At 40.2% G+C, this 13,852-nt stretch overlaps 1 long non-coding RNA gene across 2 annotated transcripts; it reads right to left on the bottom strand.

The window, feature by feature from the left end:
• Positions 1–7,587: 7,587 nt before the first annotated feature.
• On the bottom strand, positions 7,588–11,556 carry LOC120733287. Of its 2 annotated transcripts, XR_005695777.1 has the most exons (3): positions 11,372–11,556; positions 11,237–11,295; positions 7,588–7,879 (listed from the first exon to the last, which is right to left on the bottom strand). It is a non-coding gene; the product is annotated as an uncharacterized LOC120733287 (long non-coding RNA). The 2 variants fall into 2 exon arrangements; XR_005695776.1 differs by lacking the exons at positions 11,237–11,295; positions 11,372–11,556 and adding an exon at positions 9,891–10,210.
• Positions 11,557–13,852: the final 2,296 nt, after the last annotated feature.

Below are 13,852 nucleotides of genomic sequence, written 5' to 3'. Positions count from 1 at the left end.
AAATAAACGCACTGCTTGCATTCAGAGCTCCGTGCCTGGCTCCTCCTTCCTCACATCCCCACGGTTGACGCTGGCCAACCGTGACAAATAGCTTTTCTTAGATTCATTATTAGTTCAACATTGACAAATAGTAGTTGACTAATATCAGGAGCCAAAAAGAAAACAAAAAACAAACTAAATAAATATTTCAGACGCTGAAAATAAATTATTACGGTTGTTTAAATTTGCTGTCAGCAAGTTAGGTCTAATACATGTAGTCAATCTAATGAATCAATCTTACATGTAAAAAGTACAGAACTGAAAATAAAACTCAAATATAACGGTAAATGAACTGGTTCTTGTATAAAACGTTTCTACTCTCTACAACTTGCCTCATTCATGCACTCACTTTTCTATGCTTTTCTCTGTAAGTGCTTTCTATCTAACATTAATACGCATTCATCCTCCCGATGGATGCATCGGAGAGCAACTTGGGGTAGCGTCTTGCCCAAGGATATTTGGCATGCAGGCTGGAGCAGGCGGGGATTGAACCAGCAACTTTCTGATTAGTAGGTTTCCTGCTCTACCTGAGCTACAGACACCCCAATTTGTGGTGCTCTGGAAACAACACGTTCTCATCCCAACAGGTAACGATGCTATGTGACAAATCATCAGTATGTGTAAATGTGGTTTTTGTTCTAATCATGAATCGCTTTGTAAAACAAGACCTGATAGGGTTAAGGTTAAAGTTATGGTTAGAGTTAATGTTAGGGATAGGGCTGGAATGGACGGCTGGAGCCTCTCCTCCAAGTGTGTGTTACTGCCGCCATCAGCATTCTGTTGTATTCTGTTGTATGCTTTTCTCTGTAAGCGCTTCGAGCCTGTACTTTTTTGCTTTAGCTGAGTAATGAAGTTGAATCAGTACTTTAACTTTCACTGGAACAATAGTATTTTTACTTCTACTTAAGTGGAGAATGTCTGATCTTTTGCCAACTCTGGCTGTCTCTCAGTCTTGGAATACCCACTTGTTGTCCAGCGCTGTCCTGGGAATATGGGAACTAGACAGACTGGGGAAGCAATGGGAGGAGACACAAAGATGGAATCACTTTTACCATCTTTTATGTATTTGCTGGTCGTCTTATTTCTTCTATTTTGCAAGCACAGTGTTGCAATCATTGTCTTTGTGGTACAATGACACAGGTAGAATGCAGGTGTTTTCATGTAACACGATGCCAGAAAGATGAGTAATGTGTTTTGAAGAGAAGATAAAACATCATGTTTGAACAAAGATAAGCAGCAGACACGTCTGTGTGTGAGTTGTTCAGGTTCAGTAAGAAGGTAACATGTCTGCAGAATTTGTAATTCTTATGAAGATATTGCTTGTACAATAAATAAAATCCCTTTAACTTCTTCTGGAGAGTGTCTTTATATATTTAGTCATTTTGGGGCGATCCTTTATTTAGTAGTAACTCTAGTCGGGGATATATATCAGAGTTTACTTTCAGATATGAGCATTGTGTTTCCTGTGGATTAATGAATGAATTATTTATTTATGTAATTTTTGAAAGACTGGCTCATGTAAAATCTCTGAAAGTATGACAAAGCTCTCCTGTTACACTTTATGGACACCTGAGCTTCACCATGAGGGCCTGTCTTTATTCACTTTATTCACTGAAATCCACTTTTATAATGAATTCACAGTAATCACTGACACCTTCAGAGCATTACATTCATTAAAGACGTCTTCTACACCTACTCTTCCAGACGACCGACACATACTTCAACCACTGCAGGTTAACCAGCCACTCATCAGTAAAGCAAAAACTAAATGTAAATGTCCTCATGTGGAAAAGACTGAAACACAACTCCCATATATCACTAATGTAACAGATCCATTTAGGGAGAGTGAGAACACTAGGCTGGATGTGGTTTAATGCAGGAACATTCATCATGTCTTGAGTTCAACAAATCATTTACATTGAATATGTGAGCTGGATGGTTACACGATACAATGTGATTGTCAACAATAACTGCAATGAACGCTGGTTTGAGGGCGGAGTCAAGGAGGCCATTTACGTGAAAAGGGAAAGACCCTCTCTGAATCAAGGAGGGGGCCTAAGGGTACATCTGTCACCATCTTACAATGCTGTGATTGCAGCCGTTCTCCAACTCTCTGTGAATGGTACTCATTGATCAGTGGTTGTTGATCAATGGTCATGAGAATTTGCATAATCATGATTAAGGAACTGACCTCCCAGCCCATTGTTCCTTCAGTCGGCTGGTTTCTCTGACTGAAAACGCTACGTCCAGAAGAACAGAATCAATTTTTGGAGATTTACTTCCCTGATGATTGAGCACGCATCAAGACCTTTTAATCAGGCCAACAAATATCTTGTACTCAATTTTAGCAGCAGCCATTGTGACACTGATGATAAAACTTGTGTAAAAGTGCGAAGCTGTAAAAAAGTAATTATAAAAAAGCGTTTTTGTAGCTGAATGTTACTGGATAGCTGTTTCATCTGTAACACATCAAAATAACCTGCTAAGGTTTAATAGGCTATAAGGAACACACTCACTTCCTGAGCCCTGGGCAATAAGAGACGTTTTGTGTTTTATAATTTATTGATATGTTTGATCCTTTCTGACCTGCGTTAATGAAGCAGTCATTAGAGCACCATGTCCGCTATAATAGTTCTGTAGTTTGATGCTTGAGTCGTTGCAGACTTGTTGAAACTCCCTCACCCGTCAAAGCAGCGTCTTTGTTATTCGAGTCCAGCAGATGGCAGTGTTTCACTGTCTGACGGCTGTCTGAAGCTTCAGCTGGATTATCCGTTTGCTATGTTTGCCATGTTACAGTGGGGAGGAAAAACTCCTTTTTAACAGGAATATCTAGACATGAGTGATTACTGCAGTGGGGCACTATCTGTGCTATCTATAAGAAATGTTAGCAACAATAAAACTCTGAGGATCAGGGCTCCATTTCACTCCAGTGTTCAGTGGCATTTTAAAAGAGTGAATACCGACGCTGAATGTCTTTGTAAAGCAAAAGCACTTTGTTAGCCTTTACAGAGCAAAGCTATGGATCAATGTGCAGTGAAGAAAAATCGAGGTGGCCAGTCTGTCCTTTCCTAACCAATCACAGAGCTCCTTACATTGCACCATGTGGCTAATTTGCATTTTACTGATATTGCTGGGCTGCTGTCAATCATTTTGTCTTTATATTACAACAGAGCATTGACCTTTAACCTGTTTAATTCATACTGAGTATTTAAAAAAAATGTATTGTCATAATAAATTCTGCCTCACTGAAACACCATTTTGCATTAGCCTCTATCACCTGACTTGTCACTGATGATATCACTGCATGAGCAGGCGAGCGGTAGCGGCGGGGGGGTGTAGGTGAAGCTCGTGAAGAACAAAATTCTGTACGAGCGGATGCAGTGAGTCCAATAACCAGGGGTAACTGGAAATAAGGTGTTGTAGGTTGGCTTCCACAGTGTAAAGAGACGCTTCTCCCTCATGCTCTAACAGCTGGTAAATCAATTTAGAAGCAGAGTCGATAACGGCCTCCTGAAGCTCCCTAGGTGGGGTGACTGCCGCTGGATCCATATCTGGCTGGTCCGTACTGTCACGGCGGGTGAGGAGAGCCGTGTGAAAATAATAAATGAGGATCCAATCGCAGGCAGTAGTGGAGAAGTGAAGGTGGTTTATTGAACACAAAAATAAATATGGACAAACAGCAAATGGAGCACGAAGTAAACTAGACTGGAAACAACTAAACTACAGAGCACAAACCTGGACAAGAACGAGCAGAGGAGATGGACAGCAGGGAGAACACACGGGTGAGACATGGTGGACACACAGACGGACCAGCAACTACAATGACAGAGGACACGACTTAAATACACAGAGAAACACAGGGGAATTACACACAGGTGGTGGACACAGCTGGGAATAATCACCAAGACGAGACAGAGGTCAAACTGAACACACTCACATGAGACGCAGACCTTCACAATAAAACAGGAACAAGAAACCATCACACTAAGACGCAGACTCGACATAGAGAGAGACAGAAAATGACACATGGAACTAAACTAAACCTGCAAAAACATGACAACTCAAAATACTGGGTCAAACTGAGCCAGAACCGTGACAGACTTTCTATAATGTTTTGCTTGAGCATGTCCTGCTTTTCTGTAATGTTATTTCTACAGTTTTAGCAGTTCTTCTCGAGGGAAAGAGAAAGATGTAAAAATCTTATACGTTATATATGTTAAATAACATGTGTAGTGCTCACATGTAATGCAGATGTTAGCTTTGATCTAACCAATAAATCCTGATTGGATGTTGTTAGCGTTAGCACTTGTGTTTGCTTCCCTGCTGTACAACAGCATTACCAAAATACAACTGAAGAAACAAACTCAGTTATGAAAAGTTTGTGTTCAGTTTGCAGTCGCTGAAAATAATTACACCTTTGGGAATGACATGGAAATGCTCCCACACTAAAGATTGGGTTTTGTTTTGGGGATTTTCCATCTTAATTTATCTGTCTTATTTGGCTACATCTACGACACTGCTATGCTCTCTCTTGCCTATGTTTTCGTGGCTGCTGCTATCTGTATTTTAATATATATATATATATGCAATGAAAGTTCCCGTCTCGCCCCTCCCGGCAGTCTGTATACTTTAAGCTCGGGTAGTTTTTACACAGGATACGGGAGGATTATTGAGAAGAACCTAAGCAAACACGTGACAAGTTTTCAACAGGAATGAATGACAGTAAAAATGTTACCTCACAGATCGTTTTCATGCCATCAGTAATGAGCTGGTTTCAGCTGGACTGGACACACTCAAATGGCAAAGAAGGTTGTGTAGCCTTTGCAGAGAAGATGAAATGCATTCATGTAAATCAAAATGCATCTTTTAATTGAGGTAGAGGTTTGTCAGAGATATTATTCTCATAATGTACCTTTGTCCCAGCTGATTACCTTCATTAAACAGCAGGTTGCAAAAACCTCTTGTGTACCTCTTTTCAACCACTGGGAGGCGCTACAGCTTCATTCCTTTCACACTAAGGCAGCGGTAGGGAACTCCAGGCCTCGAGGGCCGGTGTCCCTGCAGGTTTTAGACGTTCCCTACCCCTGCACTAAGGCCTTTGAAATCTTCATTAACACTGAGCTTGAAATTTCTATCAGTCGAATGCAAAGGAGTCCTGTGGTTGTAGGACAGAGGTAGGGAACGTTAATCTGCCATCATTTAGATTATATGACAACAACCTTCAAATCTGAAGTCTCAGAAATCTGCTTCATGTACAAGTTCCTCCAATAATCAGGGCTAATATCACCAAATTGTACATAAACAGACTTTTACATGTTAAATATTTCTCAAATATGGGGAAAAAAACAATATAAAATACTATATTATTAACAAAATATCTTAAGATACAGCTACAAATTGCTTGAAACATTTGCAATGAAATATATAAAACAGCTTTATTGTCAGTGAGGACAAAGTTATAGTGATGCTGTGCTGGAGTGTTCAAAAGAAGACAGAGACATGAAGTATAAATATTGTATAATATTAAATATAAGAAAGAACAAAGTTATAAAAACATTAATAATTGAAATCTGCAACAATATTCACATAAAGTGTAAAATACAGAGTTAACTGTTTAATAGGTAAAGTTTAGGTCTTGCAGTCGAACAATGATCCCAAACACAGCAGCAAATCTACAGCAGAATAGCTGAAAAGCAAGTCCAGTCAAAGTGCAGACCTCAACCTGGGACATTCAGAGAGCTGTGCTTAAATAAATGCCCACAAAGCTCAAAGAACTGAAGCAACGTTGTAATGAAGAGTGGGCCAACATTCCTCCACAACAATATGAGAGACTGATAAAGTCAAGCAGAAAACAATTACCTCACATTTGTGCTGCTAGAAGTGTTTCTAGTTATTCACAGGACTGTAGTTTGAATTTAAAGAAATGTGAAAGTGCACTGAAATTAACATAAAGTTATTGCAATTTTAAAAAAAAATCAAGAAATCTAAGAGGAAGAAACAATGTAAACCACACAATTTTTTTCCTTATATTCTCCACACGGCAATGCACATAACAGACATAAAATATTTGCATTTATCAATAGAAAATATACAATTTTTCCATAGTCATAGCCAGGCCCGATTACTGCCAAACCTGTGCTGAATCAATCACTTAAACAGGACCTGTCTGACAAAGTAGAGTAGACCAAAAGATCCTCAAAAACTACACATCATGGCGCAATCCAAGGAAATTCAGAAGCAAATAAGAAACAAAGTAATTGAGATCTCTCAGTCTGGAGATGCAACGTCAAGATGAACAGAATCCAGTTTCTGGGATCCTGAAGGAGAATGTCTGGCCATCTGTTCACGACCACAAGCTGAAGTGCACTTGATCCAAAGCACACCAACAAGTCCACCTCTAAGCAGCTTAAGTAAAACAAAATAAAGACTTTGGAATGGCTTAGCCAAAGTTCATACGTGAATCTGATTGAGGTGCTGTGACCTTGGAAAGGTGGTTCATACTCAAAAACCCTCCAGTGTGGCTGAATTACAACAATTTTGCAAAGATGAGTGGGCAGAAATTCTTCCACCACCTCGTAAAGGACTCATTGCCAGTTATCCCAAACGCTTTATTGCAGATGTTTCTACTCAGGGTGGCCCAACCAGTTATTAGGTTTAGGGGGCAATCACTTTTTCCACACAGGGCCATAATAATGGCCGCCTTAATAATAAATGCCTTGATTTAGGAACTACTTTTAATGTTTACTTGTGCTATTTTGCAAAAAATAAAATCTCTGCAAAAACATCAAAACTGCTGACCATCTGACCTCAATATGAAATTATTAATCTTTTGACAAAAAACATTTAGATTTGTAAAAATAAAGAAACCATAGAGGAACAAACAATGTTGTTTGCTACGTTCTAACATGGCAATCTAAATAACAGTAATGCAAACATATATATTTATCAATAAAAACAGATCGCCTTTTCACTGTTACAAAAGTCAAGTACATCAATGTTTGTTCAGCTTTCATAAATGTAAGTTTATAAGTACATAGTACATTTTTTGTAGTCCAACTTCTTTTAATACATGCAACACATTTCAGAACATTTGGGACAGAGACAACAAAAGACTGGAAATACTTCGTAAAAATCTGGTGAAACACTTTAAAGCCAGTGGGATTAAATGGGAAACATAAAATTTAATACTAGACAAAGACCGATTGAATCATGAAGCAAAGAATTAATAACTAAATCACAAGTAGAAAATGTTATGCAGATATTATTGGATAGATTTTGGTGTAGAAAAAAATGACAAGAAATGAAAAATGAAAGTTATCTGGTCTTTTTCTTTAAAGAGTAGCTGCAGAGCAGCAACACTGACAAAGACCATCATCACCAATACTGCAGCTAATACAATGATCCAGGAGGAAACTTGAAAAAGCAGGAAAAATGTGACACTGATCAAAATGAATACATCAATTATTGATCAAAGAGAAAATGCATACTACCACAATGCATTGTTATTGCATCTCAGTTTCTCACCATCACTGATAATCTGACGTCTGCTGGACCTCAGGAATCGTCTCCATCACCTCTCTGTGAGGAGCAGAGAGCACTCGTGCTGCACATCCCACCTGTGTGCTGTGTTTACGTGAACCTGAGAGCACAGCTGTAGTGGTGACAGTGAATGTAGCGTTGGTGTTGGACACACTGACAGTGTTGTACTGTGAGAAGCTGAGGTGTTGTTGTGAGACACTGAGTGTTACAGTGGGAGCAGGTCGACCAGTGGCTGAACAGGAAACAACCCACTCTTCAGCAGAGTTTGACTCTCTGACATCAACAACAGGTTCATGCAGCTCTGTGAAGGATCAGGAGATATAAAATAAGGAGTATATTGTTAAAGATACATTGACTTCTAACACATGTAACGCATTAAGGTAAAATTTCTTACCATAAGGATGTGTTACACGATTTATAAACCCCAGTTTGTTAATTATTTGTTCATTATTCATAACTATATACTTAATTTTTTAAAAATTAAGTGTTTTTGGTCAAATGGAATTTGTTTTTGGGTAATTTTAGCCCCTTTTAGCCCTCTGCCAAAATGTTTTAACCTTTCTGTCTCTAACAGTAAAACATGGTTCCTTTATCTTCTGTGTCTGGTGTGTTGGTCAGGATTAGCTAGCTTGGCAAAAAGTTCACATTAAACAATTAAAGTGTGTTACTGTGAGGTGTGTGTTCGTACTATGAGTCACAGCTGGAGTTTTCTTGCGGGTGAAGGTTTTTCACCTCGCTGTCATTCTTGCATAAAAGTGTTTGACCCCTTCAGAAAAAAAAACGGAATTTGGGATTATTTTTTGTTTTGTTCATTGTGTGTATTTGTTTCTACTTTTTACTTTTTCTTTTACTGTGTACAGCACTTTGGTCAACCTGTGTTGTTTTTAGACATGGTTATTGATTGATTGATTGATTGATTGATTGATTGATTGATTGATTGATATGTCTTTGATTAAAATACAGCCTACTCCACATCCTCCAAGTTACAGAGAAGAGGAACCATCTGGGGTGAACTTGTGCACTTGGTATTGGCTGTCATGGTCCCTGTGCCTCTCCGGCTCGCTCATGTTGGCCACAGGTTTGTTTTGTTTTCTCTCCTGCTTCCCTGGGTGGAGCTCATTGTGGGCTCTCACCCTTGGCCCACGTATCTGCGGTGATTTCTACACCTGTTGCTGATCAGGCGGCGTCCCCCTTGCCTATTTAACGCTGCGGCACGGAGTATTCGGCACTGGAATGTTGAACCTCCCATGTTCGTGCTCTCAGCTCTCCTAAGACAAACTCTCTCAGTGTTGTGTGGCGTATTGATCTAATTGGACTCTTTGTGTTTAGATCTCCCCGGAACTGGTGGCGGACCCTGACCTGTGATCCCTGTGTGTGTCAACATAAGTGGAAATTGGAGCGAGAGTGGCTGTGGAGAAGCGAGTGTGCGTAAGAAGAGGAGTGGCGGAGTTTGGGCCGAGTGGAGAGCGAGTGTGGATTCCTTCCCCTGGAGCCCTGAAGCCCTGCCCCATGCACTGTATATACACATCACTGTGGTTTCCCTTCTGTGTTAATAAATTGTCAACCCTTTGCTTGCCAGAACGCTGCCTGCGTCTGAATCCATCTGTTAGCCCTGACATTGGATACCTGGAAATCAGTGAAGGGACCATTAATGCTTAAACTTGTACACAGGTTTGAGAGCAACCACCCAAAAGCTTCTGCTAATAAACACTAGTCTGTGTTTGTGATGCAAATGTTTCTGGCTGTGTTCACAAACATTTAGTAAGGTGAGTGAGGAATATTAATACTTATTATTAGATCATTAGCAGACTGTAGAACTTGACTGCACGCCAAGGTGGCAGTTCAGCCATTTGATTCATGTTGCAGCAGCTCATGAGTGAATGAACATCGTGCAATAAAAGTACTTCTAGAAGTACATTTTTGCAAAAACGGACATTGTGGAGGAATGTAGGGAAGACACGAGGGAGCCCAATATTTTACTCAAACGTTAATCGCTGCATCACACAACTGAACATTCAAAGCGCCAAAACCTAACCCTCTCACTTCCCGTTACACTGGGTACGAGTGGAGCTACCTGGTGGTATGTACTTACATTTATTTAAATTTACTTGAGTAGGGTAGAGTCATGCTAATGACCTAATAATTTTATTCAGGTGTGTTGCAGCAGAGATACATTTAAAAGCTTCAGGACGCTGGCTCTCAAGGCCTGGAGTTTGACACCCCTGCTTTACACAAAGATGGGTTAAATCACAGTGCAAAGAATGAATGAATAAATGAAATATAAACAATAAATAATTATTAAATAGTCTTACACATCAATGTCATTGGTTGACTTTTGAAGTATTTGAATCCTTATTGGGTTCCCTGAGTGACAGAAGGATTAAAACACTTTAAAATCAGTACTGAAAATATGTGCAGACATTACTGGATAGATTTAGGGTTAGAATCAATAAATCACTATCATGTTAAACACTCTTAGAGTTCAAACCTTCGTAGAAACATAAGTCCAGTATCATGGAATGAAACCTAAAGGTGCATTTGAGGGTGCAAAACGTTTCGTCGGCATTGTTGTGTTTGTTTGGGAGAAAACGTACAAACATACAGTACAGCACTTCAGAGTTACACTGCTAGCGATCGAAGATTTATGTAAATTCGACAGCTAAACGCATTCTGTACTGTACAGCAGGAGTCCCCAACCTTTTTGCACCACAGACCACTTTAATGTCAGACAATATTTTCAGGGAACGACCTTTAAGGTGTCGCGGATAAATACAACAAAAGAATAAAAAAAAGAAACTGTGGTGTTTTGTAAATATAATAATAAACGTGACTTGAGCTGTGCGCCAACAACAATGACAGTGACGTCCTCCTCTCTGCTTTTTAATGCTCTCTGGTCGCTATGGTAACGCGTAAATAGTTCTTTCAAAATAAGACACACAACTACAACCATACATTTCACACCGGAGGATCAACTCTCGCGGAACGATACCAAAAGACTCACGAACCGGGACCGGTCCGTGGGCCTATTAGGGACCGCTCCTGTACAGGAGACACTGGACTAGATTGATTGACAATGGTCTACAGCAATCAGAACGCACAACACGATGTACTGTAAAAAAAAAAAAAAATCAGCGAAACAGCAAGTGTCACTTTTGGCCACGAACAATTTAGGGGATGGTGAATTTTTATGAACAAACCCAGAGCGTTAAAAAAAACCCCCACTTAAAACCATTTTTATTTCTCAGCAGCATCAATAGTAACAAAAACGCAATTTAGTTTTCGCTGTCAAAGTCGATTTAACTGAAGTTACGTGTTTCCGGTTACTGTGGAGGTCACGTGTTTCCGGTTACTGTGGAGCTCCACAGTGGCTGCAGCCAGAAGCTGTTTCTACAGGATCCTGATGGACACTCAAAGCTTTTAGAAAATGTTCTCATTAGTTGTTTGCAGCAGAATATCAACCGATGTGAACCAAAACAACAAAAGTGCTCTGCACATGTGTGTGAGACTACAGATTCTAGAACCAGAACTGCTGATTTCATTACTCTGAACTTTTAAAGGCAGGTTTTGTATCTGAGAGCAGGGACACTTGCTGTGTTCAGTGTGACTCGTCTCTGCAGAAGGTCAGGGCTCTGATAGTTGCAGTTAGCGGGTGACTTACTGGGCAGGTGGATCCTGAGTGTCTGTGGGAGTCAGGGTTCATTATGGTTCTGGTTGCTACTGGAAATAAAGAAACAAAAGGAGGGTGTGATGTTCAGGAAGTACAGACTGTAGCTCAGCAGGTAGAATTACTAACTGGAAGGTTGGAGGTTTGATCCCTGGCTGCTCCAGTCTGCACGCCATGGTATCCTTGGGCAAGATGTGGAACCCCGACTTCCTCTCCGATGCATCCATCATAGTGTCATTGTTAGAAAAAGAAGTGCTTGTGTGATTGAAGCACGCTGTATAAAATGCTTTGACTGCTCATACAGAAAAGCAGCTCATAAGAACTGGTTCATTTTCCAGATAATTCCACTATTAAGACAACAGATATTTGGGAGGCTTTCTCTGAGAGTAACACTGAAAGTCTTGCTGCTCCTCCACAAAATGAACTTCAGATTAAAGACACAGCTCAGCTAAACACAACTCAAACTAATCTACACTATTTTTCTTTATTACGCAGCATTTTTATAACTATTTCCAGATGTTTCTAAAGATGAAAACTGAATTAAACTCCAGCCTGATGCGTTTCTGAGGTTCCTGACTCTGACCGTCCCTCAAACGCCTCTCTGGGCGTTTCCTTCCGTCGCTTTTACTTCCGCTTTCGTGAATGTTGTGGCGCAGTTGATCGTCTCGAAGTTAAGGTAACGTTAGCAGTCTGTACTGTTTTCCTGGCTGACATCAGCTGTGTGCAGCTTAGTTTCAGCATAAATCTGCTTCGTTTTATGTGAGATCAGAGTCTGGGAACGAGACAGAAACAGTTGATGATCAGCAGCTGAACTCAGAGTCGATGTTACTGTGGATCCACTGACTGATGTCTGTAGGCAGCTTCTCCTGCCTCCATCAGTCTGTGGATGTATGGGCTCAAATTGTGGTCATAAATATTTTGTACTTGTAAATCAGGATTTGTAGGTGTAAAAATAATTTGTGTGTGGACTTAGCCAAGCAATACGTGTGAAACTCTGCACTCAAGTTTCAAGTTACAAGTACGACCCTATTTTTCTGCCTTTCATCTGATTGGCCAGTGTCATGTCAATCACAAATTTAACAATCCAATCAGAGAACAGGTGGGTTTGTTCAGGGTTCAGGGCCCTGTTTCAGGAAGCCGGTTTAGTGCAAACTCTGAGTAAGTATACCCTGAGTTAACGAAAACTCTGGGTTTTCGGTTTCACAAAGCGAGTTTAGATTAATTCTGAGTGAGTTACTATGATGACACACTCCGTGAAGCTAACCTGCCCCCTAGCAGGTTTACTTCAACTAACCCTGACGTTCTCCGCCTCTGTGTCGGAAACCTGACTGTAGGAAGTGTCAGACATGGCGTGCTCCTTCCTTGAAGAGCCAGTAGATGTTGAAGCCCAAATTCTCCGCAGAGCTCTCCACCGGGAGAGAGTGATTAGAGCGCGTTTGGACATTTTATCATTTCCTGATGATTTTCTGTGTGAACGTTACCGTTTTTCAGCACAATCTATAATTTATTTGAATAACATCCTCAGGCCTAATATTGCTCATGTGACACATTGCGGACATCCTCTCAGTTCTGTACATATTATTTGTATTGCACTTCGGTTTTTTGCAAACGGGAGCTTTCTGTATAATATTGGTGACGCTGAGCACGTTTCCAAGGCTACCGTCTGTCGGGCAGTCAGGAATGTTACAGTTGCACTGAAACGTTTCCTGCACTCGTCTGTGGTGTTCCCCGGTCATAGACCCACAAGATTTATCAAAGAGGGATTCCACAAAATTGCAGGTATCAGGATGAACGAAACTTAATTCATGATGTGGTGATACTTGAACTACTACTTAAATTTTACATTTATTCTCACGGTTCCCAGGCGTGATTGGCTGTATAGATGGCACTCACATTCCAATCATTGCTCCTTCAGTAAATGAAGGAGACTATGTGAACAGGAAGTCTTTCCACAGCATTAATGTACAGGTACATAGTTCCCTGTAGCATTTCAAACTAACAAATTATTTCATTATAGTAATGGATGCTAATTTGTGTTCTCTGCACTGTGAAGATCATATGTGATGCTGCCAACATTATCACAAATGTGGAAGCCAAGTGGCCAGGCTCTGTGAGTGGTGGTGGTGGAGGACCCCCACCTGTTTTTCGGGCCTCCGCTTTTTTTCTGTTGGCTATAACGGGTCACATTTGATCATACAGAGTAAGCAAATATTTACTTGTAATGTGCTCAGATAATTTCAATAAGTGCTTACAGAAAGAAAATTAATGTAGCCTCTAACTGCAATTGATTGACATCGGACAAACAGACCAAGCACTATGGCTCATAATACAATTACACCTTACCTGTTTGGACTATATTTTTATATTTCATTTTTACTTGCTGCCAGGAACGTTTGGGGCCTGTTGGGTTGCACCTGTGCTCACATCACATCACAAAATAAAATGTATAAAATAAAAAATAAAATATAATAACATAACGTGTTAAATGGGTGGGAATCCCTAGATCAATGTTTAAATTAACACTCACGCATTGACTCTGTCGGCTATGTTTTGCCATGCATGCTCCCTTTCTTTTGCAGCTGAGGCTGTGTTACTTTTTTTCTGCAAAAT

This window comes from Simochromis diagramma, unplaced genomic scaffold, assembly GCF_900408965.1.
Source record: "Simochromis diagramma unplaced genomic scaffold, fSimDia1.1 OVJJ01000435.1, whole genome shotgun sequence".
Lineage (NCBI taxonomy): Eukaryota > Metazoa > Chordata > Actinopteri > Cichliformes > Cichlidae > Simochromis > Simochromis diagramma.
This window is presented reverse-complemented; position numbering and strand designations above follow the sequence as displayed.